The sequence below is a fragment of the Hyperolius riggenbachi genome, chromosome 4 (assembly GCF_040937935.1).
Source record: "Hyperolius riggenbachi isolate aHypRig1 chromosome 4, aHypRig1.pri, whole genome shotgun sequence".
Classification (NCBI taxonomy): Eukaryota; Metazoa; Chordata; class Amphibia; order Anura; family Hyperoliidae; genus Hyperolius; species Hyperolius riggenbachi.
This window is the reverse complement of record NC_090649.1, coordinates 454,938,248-454,958,123: the sequence shown is the minus strand read 5'-3', so window position 1 is coordinate 454,958,123 and position 19,876 is coordinate 454,938,248. Positions and strand designations below refer to the sequence as shown.

The 19,876-nt window shown below is 45.7% G+C and overlaps 1 protein-coding gene across 3 annotated transcripts in view; it reads right to left on the bottom strand.

The window, feature by feature from the left end:
* Positions 1–19,475, bottom strand: part of TOGARAM2 (TOG array regulator of axonemal microtubules 2) — a 143,976-nt gene extending 124,501 nt beyond the window's left edge. For 2 of the 3 annotated variants that reach the window (XM_068279655.1, XM_068279652.1), the window contains exon 1: positions 19,197–19,475. The gene's annotated coding sequence lies outside the window, so the exon portion shown is untranslated. The remainder of the gene's footprint in view (positions 1–19,196) is intronic. The other variant, XM_068279653.1, reaches the window with a different exon arrangement.
* Positions 19,476–19,876: the final 401 nt, after the last annotated feature.

Genomic DNA, 19,876 nt, shown 5'->3' with positions numbered 1-19,876 from the left:
GCCATGCTGGACTGGTGCGCACCGTGGCGAGAGTGTAGGCCGTGGTGGTTTTCAAGCCCATATGGTCGCCGGGCTGTGGTAGCTCAATAATAGAACAACAGTGACTGTCCAGCTGATCAAATTTGGTCTGTCCACAATGAAGCAACAACCTTATTATCTTTGCTGTGCCACCCCCCGAGACACTCATATAGCCGGTGGTCATTGCGATACGCAAGCCTCTTCACCGCGGCAAGGTAATGATCACGAAGGGGAATGGGCACATGCACATGCCTTTTGTTTAGTTGTTGCAGCCGTAGTGCAGCCAGAAAAATTAGGCAGGCATGTACACACACCAGAAAAATTATTATAGCGGCCGCTGCTAGCAGCGGCCTTAAAAATTCAGGAATCCGCCTTGTGTCCTGGACCCTGTTGGTGGTGGCGGAGTAGGCAGTCAAGCGGCCTACAGGCAGAGATGCTGTGTGGGGAACGACTTAGTCTTGGGGCAGGCAGTCACACGGCGTGCAGGCAGAGATGCTGTGTGTGGGGACTGACTTAGTCTTCGGCAGGCCTGAGCGTGCTTTGCAGACCAGGCATCCGTGGTCAGATGGATCCTTGACCCAACGCGGTGTGCCAGAGATGTCACCGCTTGCCTTTCAACATCACGGTACAATTTAGGTATATATTTTTTGAGTAAAAATTGCGGCCTGGTATCTTCCACTGCGGTGTGTAGCTTTGCTTTTGTGTGCTGCTTTTCCTCAGGTGGTCATCCCATTGCAGTTTGTGCTTTGTCATCATGTGCCTTCCTAAGGTAGTTGTCCCTACGCGGGTCTTGGTCTTTCCACGGCTCAATTTTCGTTGGCAGAGAGTACAGATGGCATTGCTTTCATCTGAGGCAGACACATAAAAAAATTTCCACACCGCTGAGCCCTGGGGTGATGGCACTTTGGTGGTGGCGGCCGACTGAGTGTTAAGTGGGGTGCCAGAATCAGAGCAGGAGATATGTAACGCTTCTGTGCGGAAGCTGAGAAAGATGAGGTGTTCTGTGTTAAATAGTCAACTACGTCCTGACAATATTGGGGGTTGATGGCACGTGCCTTCTTCTGAACACTGTACTTTGGTCGAGGGCCCCACGACAGCGCGACCTCGAACAGACCTGCCAAGTGGCCTGCCTCTGCCTTTTGTTTTGTCCATATTGGGGGATGAAGTGAAAGGTATGCACTGACTTGATGAATACAATGTGCAGTCACACAGGTGCAGTTAACAGGTATGCACGGAGTGGTATATCACACTGCGTGCACTCACGTAGGTAGGTGGGTGCACTGAACCCAACAGGTAGGTATATGCAGTGATGAGGTGGGTGCACTGAACACAACAGGTAGGTATATGCAGTGATGGGTATTACAATGTGCACCTGTCACACACAGACATGTAGCGAACAGGCACAGTGACACTGCGTGCGCTCAACTCACGTAGGTAGGTGGGTGCACTGTGAATAACAGGTAGGTAGGTATATGCAGTAATGGGTATTACAATGTGCACCTGTCACACACAGACAGGTAGCGGACAGGCACAGTGACACTGCATGCGCTCAACTCACGTAGGTAGATGGGTGCACTGTGAACAACAGGTAGGTAGGTACTGTATATGCAGCAATGGGTATTACAATGTGCACCTGTCACACACACAGGTAGTCACTGAATGTGCTGGGCCTGGCAGTGGCACACACACAGTATGAATTATCAAGGCTGTCTATGCAACACAAGTGTCTGTGGGACACACAGAAAAGAAAAATAGATCACAAGAACAAGATTAGCTCTCAAAAGACCTGTTGTGGGGTGCTATTTTAGCAATAAGAATCAGCAAGGAGCAAGCTAACAAGCCTACAAGAGCCTAACTAATCTTTCCCTATGAGAGTCTGCAGCAGCAGCAGCAGCTATCCCTTCTCTATTTACTGCAGGCACACAAGTGAGTAAAATGGCCATGCCTTTTATAAGGGGGGAGTGGCTCCAGGAGGGAGTGTAGCCTGATTGGCTACAATGTGCTTGCTGACTGTGATGTAGAGGGTCAAAGTTGACCCTAATGGTGCATTATGGGGGCGAACCGAACTTCCGGAAAAGTTTGCGGTTCTCCGCAAACGCGTTCAGGCCATCTCTAGTGGTTAGGGTTAGGCACCACCAGGAGGGGGGGGGGGATTAGGGTTAGGCACCACCAGGGGGGTGGTTAGCATTAGGCACCACCAGGGGGGGTCTTAGTGTTAGGCACCTGCCGGGGGGTGCATTAATTAGGAGGATTAAATATGAATCAAAGTCATTCGGATTTCATCCGTTGCTCATAACTGGCTGCATCCTCAGTGATGTCACTGGTCTCTAGTGAATGAATAGGATGCATTCTCAGTGATGTCACTGGTCTCTAGTGAATGGATAGGCTGCATTCTCAGTGATGTCACTGGACTCTAGTGAATGGATAGGCTGCAATCTCAGTGATGTCACCAATCTCTAGTGAATGGATAGGCTGCATTCTCAGTGATGTCACTGGTCTCTAGTGAATGGATAGGCTGCATTATCAGTGATGTCACTGGTCTCTAGTGAATGGACAGGCTGCATTCTCAGTGATGTCACTGGTCTCTAGTGAATGGATATGCTGCATTCTCAGTGATGTCACTGGTCTCTAGTGAATGGATAGGCTGCATTCTCAGTGATGTCACTGGTCTCTAGTGAATGGATAAGCTGTATTCTCGGTGATGTCACTGAACTCTAGTGAATGGATAGGCTGCAATCTCAGTGATGTCACCAATCTCTAGTGAATGGATAGGCTGCATTCTCAGTGAGGTCACTGGTCTCTACTGAATGGATAGGCTGCATCCTCAGTGATGTCACTGGTCTCTAGTGAATGGATAGGCTGTATCCTCAGTGATGTCACTGGTCTCTAGTGAATGGACAGGCTGCATTCTCAGTGATGTCACTGTTCTCTAGTGAATGGATAGGCTGCATTCTCAGTGATGTTACTGGTCTCTAGTGAATGGACAGGCTGCATTCTCAGTGATGTCACTGTTCTCTAGTGAATGGATATGCTGCATTCTCAGTGATGTCACTGGTCTCTAGTGAATGGATAGGCTGTATCCTCAGTGATGTTACCGGCCTCTAGTGAATGGATAGGCTGCATTCTCAGTGATGTCACTGGTCTCTAGTGAATGGATATGCTGCATTCTCAGTGATGTCACTGGTCTCTAGTGAATGGATAGGCTGCATTCTCAGTGATGTCACTGGTCTCTAGTGAATGGATAGGCTGTATCCTCAGTGATGTCACTGGTCTCTAGTGAATGGACAGGCTGCATTCTCAGTGATGTCACTGTTCTCTAGTGAATGGATAGGCTGCATTCTCAGTGATGTTACTGGTCTCTAGTGAATGGACAGGCTGCATTCTCAGTGATGTCACTGTTCTCTAGTGAATGGATATGCTGCATTCTCAGTGATGTCACTGGTCTCTAGTGAATGGATAGGCTGTATCCTCAGTGATGTTACCGGCCTCTAGTGAATGGATAGGCTGCATTCTCAGTGATGTCACTGGTCTCTAGTGAATGGATATGCTGCATTCTCAGTGATGTCACTGGTCTCTAGTGAATGGATAGGCTGCATTCTCAGTGATGTCACTGGTCTCTAGTGAATGGATAAGCTGTATTCTCGGTGATGTCACTGAACTCTAGTGTATGGATAGGCTGCAATCTCAGTGATGTCACCAATCTCTAGTGAATGGATAGGCTGCATTCTCAGTGATGTCACTGGTCTCTAGTGAATGAATAGGCTGCATTCTCAGTGAGGTCACTGGTCTCTAGTGAATGGATAGGCTGCATTCTCAGTGAGGTCACTGGTCTCTACGGAATGGATAGGCTGCATCCTCAGTGATGTCACTGGTCTCTAGTGAATGGATAGGCTGTATCCTCAGTGATGTCACTGGTCTCTAGTGAATGGATAGGCTGCATTCTCAGTGATGTTACTGGTCTCTAGTGAATGGACAGGCTGCATTCTCAGTGATGTCACTGTTCTCTAGTGAATGGATAGGCTGTATCCTCAGTGATGTTACCGGCCTCTAGTGAATGGATAGGATGCATTCTCAGTGATGTCACTGGTCTCTAGTGATTGGATAGGCTGCATCCTCAGGGGTGTCACTGATCTCTAGTGAGTGGATAGGCTGCATCCTCAGTGATGTCACTGGTCTCTAGTGAATGGACAGGCTGCATTCTCAGAGATGTAATTTGTCTTAATACAATTTTTTATTTCTTATTATTATTATTGATTTATAAAGCGCCAACATATTCCGTAGCGCTGTACAAAGTAGTACATAATAATACAGACAATGGTGTACACCAATATACAAGATACATAATTAGTGACAAAATACAAAGAATGATAGAAAATACTACAAATAGAATTGGTAATGACAGTGATAAAAGTAACATGGTGAATAAAATGTATAATGATTTCCAAGACACAAAAGGGGAAGAGAGTCCTGCCCTTGCGAGCTTACATTCTTATAAAGTTTTGCTAGGATCTATACACTAAGAATATATTAGCATGCAATATCTGACAGTGGTGCTGTTTAATTATTTAGCTGTAAAAGGTTAGCTGCTTTGGCAGAAACAATTTATTAATCATAGCAAGAGTATAGAGGACTTGATAAATACATAAACAGCTCATTCTATGCAATTTATCGATTACAGGACAGTATGAATTTTGTGCACACAGCGACATCTAGTGGCCTGTACATGGTACTGTTTTCATCTGCTTTCCTCTAAAAAATATATACAGTATACTTTAATCTTGATGGTAGTATTACTATTTAGTATTTATATAGCGCCAACATCTTCCACAGCACTGTACAGAGTATATATAGTTTTGCTACTTGCCATTATTATTATGTACAGTGGTTTGCGAAAGTATTCGGCCCCCTTGAAGTTTTCCACATTTTGTCATATTACTGACACAAACCTGAATCAATTTTATTGGAATTCCACGTGAAAGACCAATACAAAGTGATGTACACGTGAGAAGTGGAACGAAAATCATACAGGATTCCAAACATTTTTTTTTTCAAATAACTGCAAAGTGGGGTGTGCGTAATTATTCAGCCCCCTGAGACAATACATTGTAGAACCACCTTTTGCTGCAATTACAGCTGCCAGTCTTTTAGCACATGTCTCTACCAGCTTTCCACATATAGAGACTGAAATCCTTGCCCATTCTTCTTTGCAAAACAGCTTCAGCTCAGTCAGATTAGATGGACAGCGTTTGTGAACTGCAGTTTTCAGATCTTGCCACAGATTCTCGATTGGATTTAGATCTGGACTTTAACTGGGCCATTCTAAAACATGGATATGTTTTGTTTTAAACCATTCCATTGTTGCCCTGGCTTTATGTTTAGGGTCGTTGTCCTGCTGGAAGGTGAACCTCCACCCCAGTCTCAAGTCTTTTGCAGTCTCCAAGAGGTTTTCTTCCAAGATTGCCCTATATTTGGCTCCATCCGTCTTCCCATCAACTCTGACCAGCTTCCCTGTCCCTGCAGAAGAGAAACACCCCCAGAGCATGATGCTGCCACCACCATATTTGACAGTGGGGATGGTGTGTTCAGAGTGATGTGCAGTGTTAGTTTTCCGCCCACACATAGCGTTTTGCATTTTGGCCAAAAAGGTCCAGTTTGGTCTCATCTGACCAGAGCACCTTCTTCCACATGTTTGCTGTGTCCCCCACATGGCTTGTGTGGCAAACTGCAAACAGGACTACTTATGCTTTTCTGTTAACAATGGCTTTCTTCTTGCCACTCTTCCACAAAGGCCAACTTTGTGCATTGCACGACTAATAGTTGTCCTATGGACAGATTCCCCTACCTGAGCTGTAGATCTCTGCAGCTCGTCCAGAGTCACCATGGGCCTCTTGACTGCATTTAGCGCTCTCCTTGTTCGGCCTGTGAGTTTAGGTGGACGGCCTTGTCTTGGTAGGTTTACAGTTGTGTCATACTCCTTCCATTTCTGAATGATTGCTTGAACAGTGCTCCTTGGGATGTTCAAGGCTTTGGAAATCTAAGAGAATATTGGGAGCAACAACACCATGAAGTCCATAGAACACACCAGACAGGTCAGGGATAAAGTTACTGAGAAATTTAAAGCAGGCTTAGGCTACAAAAAGATTTCCAAAGCCTTGAACATCCCACGGAGCACTGTTCAAGCGATCATTCAGAAATGGGAGTATGGCACAAGTGTAATCCTACCAAGACAAGGCCATCCACCTAAACTCACAGGCCGAACAGGGAGAGCGCTGATCAGAAATGCAGTCAAGAGGCCCATGGTGACTCTGGATGAGCTGCAGAGATCTACAGCTCAGGTGGGGAAATCTGTCCATAGGACAACTATTAGTCGTGCACTGCACAAAGTTGGCCTTTATGGAAGAGTGGCAAGAAGAATGCAATTGTGAACAGAAAAGCATAGGAAATCCTGTTTGCAGTTTGCCACAAGCCATGTGGCGGACACAGCAACCATGTGGAAGAATGTGCTCTGGTCAGATGAGACCAAAATGGAACTTCTTGGCCAAAATGCAAAACGCTACGTGTGTCGGTAAACTAACACTGCACATCACTCTGAACACACCATCCCCACTGTCAAATATGGTGGTGGCAGCATCATGCTCTGGGGGTGCTTCTCTTCAGTAGGGACAGGGAAGCTGGTCAGAGTTGATGGGAAGATGGATGGAGCCAAATACAGGGCAATCTTGGAAGAAAACCTCTTGGAGTCTGCAAAAGACTTGAGACTGGGACGGAGGTTCACCTTCCAGCAGGACAACGACCCTAAACATAAAGCCAGGGCAACAATGGAATGGTTTAAAACAAAACATATCCATGTGTTATAATGGACCAGTCAAAGTCCAGATCTAAATCCAATCGAGAATCTGTGGCAAGGTCTGAAAACTGCTGTTCACAAACGCTGTCCATCTAATCTGACTGAGCTGGAGCTGTTTTGCAAAGAAGAATGGGCAAGGATTTCAGTCTCTAGATGTACAAAGCTGGTAGAGACATACCCTAAAAGACTGGCAGCTGTAATTGCAGCAAAAGGTGGTTCTACAAAGTATTGACTCAGGGGGCTGAATAATTACGCACGCCTGACTTTGCACTTATTGATTTGTAAAAAATGTTTGGAATCATGTATGATTTTCGTGCCACTTCTCACATGTACACCACTTTGTATTGGTCTTTCACGTGGAATTCCAATAAAATTGATTCATGTTTGTGGCAGTAATGTGACAAAATGTGGAAAACTTCAAGGGGGCCAAATACTTTTGCAAGCCACCGTATATAGCACTGACTTCTCCTGCAGCACTTTACAGAGTACATAGCCATGTCACTGACATCTCCTCAGAGGATCTCACACTCTAATCCTACCACCTTTTTTTTGAGCCCCGGCAATTTTTAAAAAATGCCATGAAATCGTTAGTGCAATGAATCCTTATGGGATAGTTCATATCAGGGCATTGCGTCCACTTTCCGCTCAGCAAAGAGCTGCATGTACCATTTTCGGGGCGATTTTGCTACAATGGAAGGTATAGTAAAAACGCAAAACGCTCTTAAATTGCTTTATCCAGCGATTGCGTTCGCACTTTTATGAATAAATACATTGTAATTATTCATTTCCGTGTGAAAAGAGTTCACTTCCTGACTGACCTCAGTAAGTGAAAAAATGGAATTGCTCTGCAAAAGCGCTTACAAAGTGCCTTGTACAAAATCATACCGCGCAGTGGCTCGCCGGGAGAGGGAAAAAAAACATGCAAAAAAAACCTAACTGGCTCAGTCGCATCAGTCCGGGTCTACTGCACATGCAGATTGCCTGGCTGCCCTGCTAATCCTCTGCCTGCAATACTTTTAGCCATAGACCCTGAACAAGCATGCAGCAAATCAGGTGTTTCTGACAAGTCTTTGGCCACCGGAGAGATACGTAGAGAGCGCACTTCCTCCTGCGCAGACTGGCCGTGACTGGCAGAACTAACGTGACCCGGTACCGGAGCTGCAGGCAGCGGAGGATGGCGGCGTGGGAGCGGTCCATGCGCATGGGGCTGGAGGAAGCCCCAGGTATGTATAAAACTTTTTTTTTTTGTCTCTGGTACACTTTAATCTTTCTTACTGCTGAGCCTTCAGTTAGTAAGTTACAGATCAGCGTTGTGGTTTGCGCAGCGGGGGATTCCCTACAGGGTGCGTAGCCAGATCATTGGTCCTACTGCCGCACCCTGCAGGGAATGGCGAGCCTCTGGGTGGCAGCAGTGGGTGACGGATCACTGATCACTACTCAGTACACAACATCCATCAATCAGCCAATCACATTCTGTATGCAGTCTGCTTTCTGTACACACAGCAGCTGCTGATGAGGCCGGAGGCCCAGAGAAGTGTAATCACTGGCATAATAATAGGCTGCTCCATCCAGAACTACATACATACTTACTGAATACATTTAAAAAAGCGTACAAAACGCACATGCGTTTTACATTAACAAACCGCAAATGCATTAAAAAGCACACAAAATGCATGAAAAACGCATCTGCGAAGAAAACGCAAAATGCAGAAAGTGCAACAGAAAATCACAAACGCACCATACAAAAACGCTACTTTGGCCATTCAAATGTGGATGTGTGTACCAGGCTTCAGCACTGCACACATTATGTCAAGCTAGATAATGCGTGCCAGGTCATCCTCTAGCAACATAAGCCGTTTTGCTGCCTGATGCAGCTATGCAGAGCGGTGAAAGACTTCCATCACACCTCCTCCACCACTGGGCAGTGCTGCAACACTGACACCATCCCCTAGGTTACGATCACATGTCATATCCAGGGCCGGATATAGGCAACGCAGGGAGATCAGGCAAACGCCTGACCGTGGTACTCTGCTGCTAGCCGCCTGTGCAGCAGCCACCTTGCTCTTTGTGCAAGCTTGCATTGTGGCCAGCGGCTATGGACTTGGGCAGCAGAGCCGGGACAAGGTCCTCCAGCACCCAAGGCTGAGACACCAAAGTGCGCCCCTCCATCCCTGCCACCCCAGCCGTCACACACTGATTGCTATTAGACTAAGAGGCGCCACAGGGCCCACAACCTCCCCAACACCTTAATATCTAGTTATCTGGCTTGCAGTCACTGCCATGTATCCCCTTTTCTTATTTCTTTCTGCTTCAAACACAATTAGGAATGATAGCTGAATGAATTCTGCGCCCCCTCCTACACTGCGCCCTGAGGCTGGAGCCTCTCCAGCCTATGCCTCGGCCCGGCCCTGTTGGGCAGCATTGGAGACGGAAAGGAAGAGGAAGCTTCTGCACTGGAGACGAGCAGAGAAATGAGTGACACTGATGGCTGCTGCGGTGTGAAGGTGAGCTGGCTACCTATACTGAAGGGGAGTGGGAAAAGGAGGGATTAAGGGAGTCATCTGGCTACCTATACTGGAGGGAAAGGGGGGAGGAGTCATCATTCTACCTATACTAGAAGGAAGGGGGGACGGGTCATCTGGCTTTCTATGCTGGGGGGATGGGTCATCTGGCTGCCAATACTAGAGGGTAGGTGGAGTGTTCATCTAGCTACCTATACAGGGGGGAGGGGTCATCTCGCTACCTATACCGAAGGGGGGAGGCTGGTGACAGTGGCCTTGGGTGGTTAAGAGTACAAATCTGGCCCTGGTCATATCATGTGATCAGAATGTGCATCTCTTCAGCAGGGACAGGGAAGCTGGTCAGAGTTGATGGGAAGATGGATGGAGCCAAATACAGGGCAAACTTGGAAGAAAACCTGTTGGAGACTGCAAAAGACTTGAGACTGGGGCGGAGGTTCACCTTCCAGCAGGACAATGACCCTAAACATAAAGCCAGGGCAACAATGGAATGGTTTAAAACAAAACATATCTATGTGTTAGAATGGCCCAGTCAAAGTCCAGATCTAAATCCAATCGAGAATCTGTGGCAAGATCTGAAAACTGCTGTTCACAAACGCTGTCCATCTAATCTGACTGAGCTGGAGCTGTTTTGCAAAGAAGAATGGGCAAGAATTTCAGTCCCTAGATGTGCAAAGCTGGTAGAGACATAACCTAAAAGACTGGCAGCTGTAATTGCAGCAAAAGGTGGTTCTACAAAGTATTGACTCAGGGGGCCGAATAATTACGCACACCCCACTTTGCAGTTATTTATTTGTAAAAAATGTTTGGAATGATGTATGATTTTCGATCCACTTCTCACATGTACACCACTTTGTATTGGTCTTTCAAGTGGAATTCCAATAAAATTGATGCATGTTTGTGGCAGTAATGTGACAAAATGTGGAAAACTTCAAGGGGGCCGAATACTTTTGCAAGCCACTGTATATCTCGTGATCACTTCACAGCAGAAAGAGCATGCATGCATTCCCCGTACCAATGCATTTTGCCAGAATCTGAGAATTTGTGAACAAACTCAGAAAACACGATTGCAGAGTGGCACATACCCGTTTAACCAGGGCTGTGGAGTCGGTCCAAACATCCACCGACTCCGACTCCGACTCCTCAGTTTAGGATTCCACCGACTCCGACTCCACGACTCCGACTCCTCTAATTTGCATATTACAATTTTGTTGATTAAAAGTATGTAACATGAAATTCGTCTCTTAACTGCCAACGCTTAGGAATTTTACAAGACAACTGAAGTGAGAAGGATATGTAGACTACTATATTTATTCCCTTTAGACTAAAACTAGTCCTTGGTAAGAGTACTTGTAAAAGGTACAAACCGGAACAAAGACCATCTATCAGGCCCTAGGCAATGTAAGTGTGGGTACATCTAAGAATGATGTGCAGGTACTCTGCAGGAGAATGAGGAGATTCTTCCTCTATTACACATTCTTCATGCACAATCTGAACAAGGTTTATGGGTGATAGACAACACCTCTGTGTTCAATGTGCACAACATTCTCAGTGGATTCCCTGCAGCTCTGTGGGGAGTGCATATGTAGAGTATAGTACTACTGTGTAACAAAGTAAACCTGAGACAGATGAAATTAAAGTTTTATACATACCTGGGGCTTCCTCCAGCCACCTTCAGGATAATCAGTCCCTCGTTGTACTCCTCCACCACCTGGATCTTCTGCTATGAGTCCAGGTACTTGAGCCAGTCGGGCGTAGTGCGCATGCACACACTCCGCCGCCAGGAGCATACTACACCTGCGCAGCACTATTGCGCAGGTGCAGAATGTTCCTGGCTGTGGGAGCGGCATGCGGCCGGACTGCGCTGACTGGCTGAATTACCAGGACTCATAGCAGAAGATTCGGGTGGTGGAGGACAGCGAGGGACTGATTAGCCTGAAGGGGGCTGGAGGAAGCCCCAGGTATGTAAAAAACTTTACTTTTCATCCGTCTCAGTTACCCTTTAATTTGTAGTCACCAAACCAAATTTTAATAACATATCAAATTATTTGATTTCATGAGCAAAGAGAGTGCATACATTTGCATAAATCAGCATCAATGCGGAATTATTTCCATCTCGTTGACCATCTCTATTAGTGACACGGCTACACATCAGGCTTTATTCTTACAGCATAGATGTTATTTAGTATATATGTTACGGCCAGAACCCGAAGTTTGGCCACTTCTAGTTCTGGCCGGCCACTTCGGGTTCTGGCCGGCCAATTTGCGAAGTGGCCGCTGCGCTGCGGCCAATGTTAGAAATGGATTGTTTACTCTGATATTAATGTATCTTCTGGCCGCAGCGCAGCGGCCAAACGTATTAATTTGTTGCAATTAAGCCGGCGGCAATGTAACAATTCAAGCCGCCGGCTTTTTATCTGCCTCTCTCTCTCTCTCTCCTCTTATGGCCAGCCGGCGGGGGACACGCGAGTCCCCCAGAGTCGTTCGTCGCAGCAGGGGCAGCAGAGCGGGGAGGCTGCAGACATTGCTTCTGCCAGCACCCGCTCTGCAAGAACGGCAGGCTTCCCTGCCGCGACGAACGACTCCGGGGGGACACTCGTGTCCCCGCCCGGCTGCCCATAGGAGAGCGAGAGAGGCGGGGGGGAGGAGAGAGAGGGGGGGGGGAGAAGGAGAGAGAGGCAGATAAAAAGCCGGCGGCTTGAATTGTTACATTGCCGCCGGCTTAATTGCAACAAATTAATACGTTTGGCCGCTGCGCTGCGGCCAGAAGATACATTAATATCAGAGTAAACAATCCATTTCTAACATTGGCCGCAGCGCAGCGGCCACTTCGCAAATTGGCCGGCCAGAACCCGAAGTGGCCGGCCAGAACTAGAAGTGGCCAAACTTCGGGTTCTGGCCGTAACATATATAAGAGATTCCTGTGTACACATCATATATACAGTCACAATCAGATATGTATATCTGACCTTAAAAATACGGGGACTGCTTTATTGAAGCAGCACAAGTAACTAATTTTGATTGGTTTATTTAATTTTTGTGGACAAAGCACAGCTATTACTGTATATATACTGTATATATACATTATTTTTAATGACTATTATCTGAGAAATAGAACATTTTATGATATTTTCTATTTTAATACAGTTACAAATTCATTAGGAGTCGGAGTCGGTGCATTTTTTCCCGACTCCGACTCCAGGCACCCAAAATTGCCCGACTCCACGACTCCGACTCCACAGCCCTGCGTTTAACGCCCTGGACAAGCGAATAGTAGCATTACTCTCTGCCGGACTTCATGTAAATTGGATTATTTGGCGGATGACCTCTGACAGCTGTGAACAGGCCCGGAATGGCAATCATGGCAGAAGCTGGAATGAGAGCTGCAGAGCGGGTTGGTTAGGTTGCATACATTACCGCAGTGGACACCAAATGACGTTATATAGTGAAATCACTGCAGCTCCCTCTCTTCCCCTCTGACACACATTCCCAGCATAGCCAGGAGGAGCGACCAGGGCTGGAGACTACAAATATCTGCGGCCACATTCATCCCACCAATATAAATCCAGCCAAGCATGTGACACCCCCCCCCCCCCCCCCCCCCCAAGATGAATGGAAGTCAGAGAATCTCCAACACAATGCAAACAAAGCAGCGGGATTAAAGCACAACTCTGCTTCACAACCCAAATCACAAGCCAATACAAATTTTATGCAGCTTGGAAATGGGCTGCTTAGATGCAGCAACTGCTGTGCATAAATTTGCATACAGTTTACTTCTACTCATTTATTTGCATGTCATTGTCCATGCCTAATTGTAAATACAGAAGCTGCTTTGTAATTGAACATCAGCATACATCTTCCACGTCTCGCGCCTGCACAGTAGAGCAGACCCGATTGGGCACCGCTGGTGCCCGAGGGGGAAGCTGGCACTGCGCCTGCACTGAATCCCACAGGTAAGTATCTCAACATTCTGCATCTTTCAAGGGAGCCAGAGCTGGATCGGGCTACACAGGAGCCTCATTAGTATCCAGAAGCTTCCTCCCCTCTCGAGGATTGTGCCCCATAGGGGAACTTTTTTCCTTACAGGACCTGTTTAACCTCCTTGACGGAAACCCCAAGTCAGGCTCGAGATGGAAAGAAGAAGCATGGAGCAGTAATCCAGAGACTCGGGGTAGTTGCTGGGAGTGCAGTGGGCATTAAAACTCACCTCCCCAGACGCTGGCAGCAACTCGTCTTCCAGTCCTCGAAGGCTCTGGATCCCTTCGGAGAGAGCTCTGTCGTCATCATGACAGACTGCAATTACACTATAGGGGGCTACATCGCCATCCAGAGGACAGAGGAAGAATTGCAGCGCTGGATCCCAGGAAGGTAAGAGAAGGGGCTGCAGCAAATCTCCTGCAGTATGATTCCCCCCCCCCCCCCCCCCCCCCGCTTTAAGGGTCAAAAAGTGTGTGAAAAAATTGCACAGCTTTTAGATCCTAAAATCCAGACATAATAATACGGCCAGCCAGGGAAGTTAATGATTGATGGCTGTCGGTTCAAATCATCCTCTGTCAAATAATTAGTCTGTGAGGCCTGGAACCCATTTTCAGTGCTTTTGATTTGAAAAGCTCTTGCTAATGCAATGCTATGGGGGATTTAAACAAAAACCAGCAAGTGGGATCACACATTACATTAGATAGAGCTTTTCACACAACAAGCGCTCAGAAAAGCGCTGCTAGTGTGTCCCAGGCCATAGTCTGATTAGCTATGAAAGAAAACCTGGGTCTAGCCACAGGAATTCTGTTTCACGTGGACCAAAACAACGACTCAAAGTCAAATTTTTAGTTCATAATTAGTTGTCACACTCCAAACAGAAGTTATTCTTACAACAGGGCCATCATTATATTTTAACTAGAAGTCTATTTTCAAGTAGTGACATCACTTTTGAACTGCCCCGACCTGTTCGTACCGGTATTCCTCAAAATTGTTAACTGTTCCCTACAATCAGGGATATTTCCTGCTTTACTGAAGGAAGCAATCATCAGGCCTCTCCTCAAAAAACCCTCCCTGGACCCAGATGCAATGACCAGCTACAGACCTGTCTCTAACCTCCCCTTTCTGGGCAAGCTAATTGAAAAAGCTGTATACCTCCAGCTAGAAGCCAGAATCCTACAAAATAACAGTTATGACCCATTCCAGTCTGGCTTCAGGAAACACCACAGCACTGAAACTGCCCTCATCCAAATATGCAACCACCTGCTCATGGCAAGAGACAGAGGAGAGTGCTCGATCCTCATACTGCTAGACCTTTCTGCAGCCTTTGACACAGTTGACCATGACATCTTGATAAACAGGCTACAGGAATACTGCGGCATTGATGGCATAGTACTTCAGTGGTTCCAATCCTTCTTGAGTGGCAGAACCCACAAAGTGTCTATGGGGCCCTTCCTGTCCACCCCTGTAACACTTAAGTATGGGGTGCCCCAGGGCTCAATCCTCTCTCCCCTGCTTTTCACGATTTACATGCTACCATTGGGAAAACTAATCCAAAAACATGGCCTGACATACCACTGCTACGCAGACGACACCCAACTATATCTTTCCTTCAAGCCTGGTGTGACAGACCCAACTCTAACTATAAACGCCTGCTTACGTGAACTACAGCAATGGATGAATGACAACTGGCTGAAACTAAATGCAGACAAAACTGAAGTCCTTCTGATTGGAGGGCAGAGCATGATAACAAAACAACTTAACTTGCAGTCTTCACCACTGGGAATAGGAGGCACGGATCTTCGCAGCTCTGATCATGTGCGTAGCCTGGGAGTTCTAATTGATGGGGATTTAAACTTCAGAACTCAAATCTCTGCGGTGGTGAAATCATCCTATTTTCACCTGAAGAACATTGCAAAAATCAAGCACCTCATACCCCCAGAAGATCTGCCAACCTTAGTCCACGCCTTCATCACATCCCGACTGGACTACTGCAATGCTCTCTACACTGGCCTTCCAAAAAAGGTCTTGTACCGCCTACAGCTGATACAGAATACTGCTGCCAGACTGCTAACCAACCAACCCCGTCACTGCCACATAATGCCAGTCCTGCATTCCCTTCACTGGCTACCTATAGAATGGAGGGTCCTATTCAAGATCGGTCTACTGACATTTAAATCCCTGAATAATCTAGGCCCTGGATACTTGAAAGATATGTTACAGCTGCGTAGCAATCCCCGCATTCTCAGATCCACAGGTTCTAATAATCTAGTCATACCCAGAGTCCACTTGGAAACTTTTGGTCCCAGAGCCTTCTGTCATGCTGCCCCTATGTTTTGGAACTCCTTACCTCAACAGATCAGGACAGCCCCATCCCTGGATGTGTTTAAATCCAGACTGAAAACCCACCTGTTCAGTCTGGCATTTGCAGAAATATAACTTTTGTTGTGTGAATACTTCATCCTACTAACTACTGAATCTGAGAGAGCCTAAGCGCTTTGAGTCCTATGGGAGAAAAGCGCTATAGAAATGTTATTGTATTGTATTGTATTGTACTTTGCCTACAGCTAAAGCCTGGTGTACACTTTCAATTATAATTGGTCAACCATTAACCAATTTTACCACCTACATGTAGTACGAGAGTCAACAGACTTATTAATTTATATAGTGCCAGCATATTCCATGGCGATGATTAATATTTAGTATTTATATAGCGCCAACAGTGCCTTACGCAGCGCTGTACAGAGTATATCGTCTTGTCACTAACTGTCCCTCAGAGGTGCTCACAATCTAGTCCTATGTCTATGTATGTGTAGTGTATTGTAGTCTAAGGCCAATTTAGGGGGAAGATAAATAACTTATCTGTATGTTTTTGGGAAGCAGGAGGAAACCAAAGTGCACGGAGGAAACCCATGCAGACATGGGGAGAACATACAAACTCCTTGCAGATGTTGACCTGGTCTGGATTTGAACCAGGGACCCAGCTCTGCAAGGCGAGAGCGCTAACCACTACGCCACCGTATTATGAGCAGATTGTGAAGGTAAACCCTCATACTACAAAGAGGTGGCAAAATTGGTCAGTGATTGGCTAATCATAAATGAAAGTGTGTAACAGGCTTAAAGGGAACCAGAGACTAAGCACCCTCATGTATTTTAACCTGTATATCAGTGGGAACATTAGAGAAAACACCTACCATGCTTTGTTTCATTCTGCACTGCACAGCCTGCTTCCTATCAACCCTGATAAAATCCCCAACTGAGCATTCAGTCTGGCTTTGCTGAGGAATATTTATAGCCGAGTGTGTTTTCTGGTGTCTTTTCAAGTCCAAGCCTGCCCCCTGCTGGCTCTGCTCAGGAATCATTATAGCAAAGGCAGACTGAATGCTCAGTCGGGGATTTTATCAGGGCTGATTAGAAGCAAGCTGTGCAGTGCAGAATGAAACAGAAAGCAGGGTAGGTGTTTTCTCTAATGTTCCCACTGATATATATGGTAAAATACATGAGGGTGCTTCGTCTCTGGTTCTCTTTAACCACTTAAGCCCGAAGGGTTGACATTTTTTTACATCCGAGCAACTTTCACCCCCCATTCATTTGCCAATAACTTTATCACTACTCATCACAATTAATTGATCTATATCTTGTTTTTTCCGCCACCAATTAGGCTTTCTGTGGGTGGTACATTTTGCTAAGAGCCACTTTACTGTAAATGCATTTTAACAGGAAGAATAAGAAAAAAATGGAAAAAATTCATTATTTCTCAGTTTTCAGCCATTATAGTTTTAAAATAATACATGCCTCCATAATTAAAACTCACGTATTGTATTTGCCCATATGCCCCGGGTATTTCACCGTTAAAATTATGTCCCTATCACAATGTATGGCGACAATATTTTATTTGGAAATAAAGGTGCATTTTTTCCGTTTTGCGTCCATCACTGTTTAGAAGCCCATAATTTATTAAATCATATTGATATACTCCTTTGACATGCATATTTAAAAAGTTCAGACCCTTAGGCAACTATTTATGTTTTTTGTTTTTTTTTATTATTGTAATTTTTTTTTTTTTTTTAATTTAAACTTGTATGTGGGTATTTTTTGGTGTGGGAGGTAAACAGGTTTTTTTTTAATATATTTATATGTTTAATTTGATTTTTTTTTTTTACAGGTGTAATTTGCTATTTGGCCACAAGATGGCCAGGATCAAAAAGTCCTGGGAGCGATCGATCTCGCTCCCAGGCAGAAGAAAGGAGCCCAGAGCTCAGAAAAGCCGCAGCATCTGAAGAGACGCTGTCGGCTTTTCTCCGGGGGGGTCCGATCAGCGAAAGGGATTTATAATCCCTTTCACTGATCGGTAATCTAGCGGCCAGCAGCGGGGGCGCGCACGGGGTGGCCCGCGGGAGCGCGCGCGACCCGCGGGAGTGCGCGCAGCCCAACTGGACGAGAAATCTCGTCCAGTTGGGCTTAAGTGGTTAAAGGATACCCGAGGTAACGTGACATGATGAGATAGACATGTATATGTACAGTGCCTAGCACACAAGTAACTGATGTGTTCCTTTTTTTCTTTCTCTGCCTGAAAGAGTTAAATATCAGGTATGTAATTGGCTGACTCAGTCCTGACTCACACAGGAAGTGACCACAGTGTGACCCTCACTGATAAGAAATTCCAACTATAAAACTCTCTTGTGGTATTTTTTTCATGCTTTTAGGGTCTAAAAGCACATGAAAAATTGTACCGCTTTTAGACCGTAAAATTGGAAGGAATCACACCACCAGTAATGTTAAAAGTTACCAGAGGTGACGTGACATTATGAGATAGACATGGGCATGTACAGTGCCTAGCACACAAATAACTATGCTGTGTTCCTTTTTTTTCTTTCTCTGCCTGAAAGAGTTACAAATCAGGTATGCAAATTACAGTTTATTTCTGGGTTGGGACAGGGTCAGACTACAGTGTGACCCTCACTGATAAGAAATTACAACTATAAAACACTTTCCTAGCAGGAAATGGCTTCTGAGAGCAGGAAAGAGATAAAAAGGATCAATAGTTCATAGATTTTAGCTCTGGCACACTTCAATGAATGTGTCAGTGAGCAAAAACAATAAAACTTAAGTAGATTTAAACATAAAATAGAACTCTGGAATATTTAAAAAAAACATTTTTAGGAGACGGAAGATAGATACAATTGTTGAATTCATTCGTTTATTTTCGCCTCAGATGTCCTTTAAGAGTTAAGCCTGGTGCATTCATCAGATTTTGAATGGCCAATGTTACCTTCTCCATGGAATATGAGAGCTTACCTTCAGAATCTGTTCATAGCATTTAAAATCTGTTGACCCTCATGGTATAGACCAGTGATCTGCAAAGTTGGCTCTCCAGCTGTTATGGAACTACAAGTCCCACAATGCATTGTGGGAGTCTGACGGCCAGAGTCATGATTCGTAAAGGCAAATGCATTGTGGGACTTGTAGTTCCTGAACAGCTGGATATACTGGTATAGACAGGTGGTAAAAGGGGCCAGCGATTGGCAAATGAAAATTGGATGTGTATACCAAGGTTTAGACCCATTTGTGATGTTATTACTGTAAAAACCTCACAGCACAGTAAAGCCCTCACAATGCATCCAAATGCAATTTGATTGACAGGGGGGAATGATTGTTTTGAAAATGGAACTTGTAAATTGCAGGTGTGACATTAAAGTGCCCAAACACAAGTTAATGGTTTAACAACCTCTCATTTTAGACACACAGTCATAAAGGAGTCACTGGATTACATGGGCAGGTTTCTGCATCATACACACTATTGTTACAGATAATAACAGGACAGGTCGGTTAGACACCTGCAGTAGGTTCCTTCAACTCTTGTAAAAACTTGGAATAAAGTCCAGCCACACTTCCCCACTCCACAACACCACCATAAAACAGTTTATGAACTCCTTGGATTACTCACAATGAAGAAGAAGCTATAAATTGTGGCCAGCAGACAGGTTTCCACTTCAGTCAGCCAGGAATTCGGATCTCAAGCCTTCCAGGGACATTGTCTTCTGCTGGCTGCTGCGATGTGTGCTCTGAGCTGGATGGCCTCAGCTACAGCCAGGAACCAGAGCTTTAGACTGGGGATGGTCTGTTGTTCAGTGGTTGCCCCAGACAACCGTTACCATGGTGGTAAATCATTCTGCAGCCCCTCTTTGGCTAAACATGAAGAATCAGCTGAGTATTAACTCATCTCCTGCTGGATGGAGCTGTGCTGGTGAATGGAGCCACAGCAGGAGAGGGGGACATGGGTTCTTCTATGGACAGGCCTGAGACTGATGGAAGCATGACATAATACAGAAAGGAACTGCTGAATGAATGCACAGGCAAAGTCCAGACAGCCACCATGGGGGAGTTAATATAATTCGCATTCCAGTCAGGTAACAGAGCAACTCAAGTGTGAGAGGGAGAAATTCACACACACTACAGCTTGGCCTGATACCAGAATTCACAGCCAGGCCTGCCTCTGATTCTACTCACTAGATCT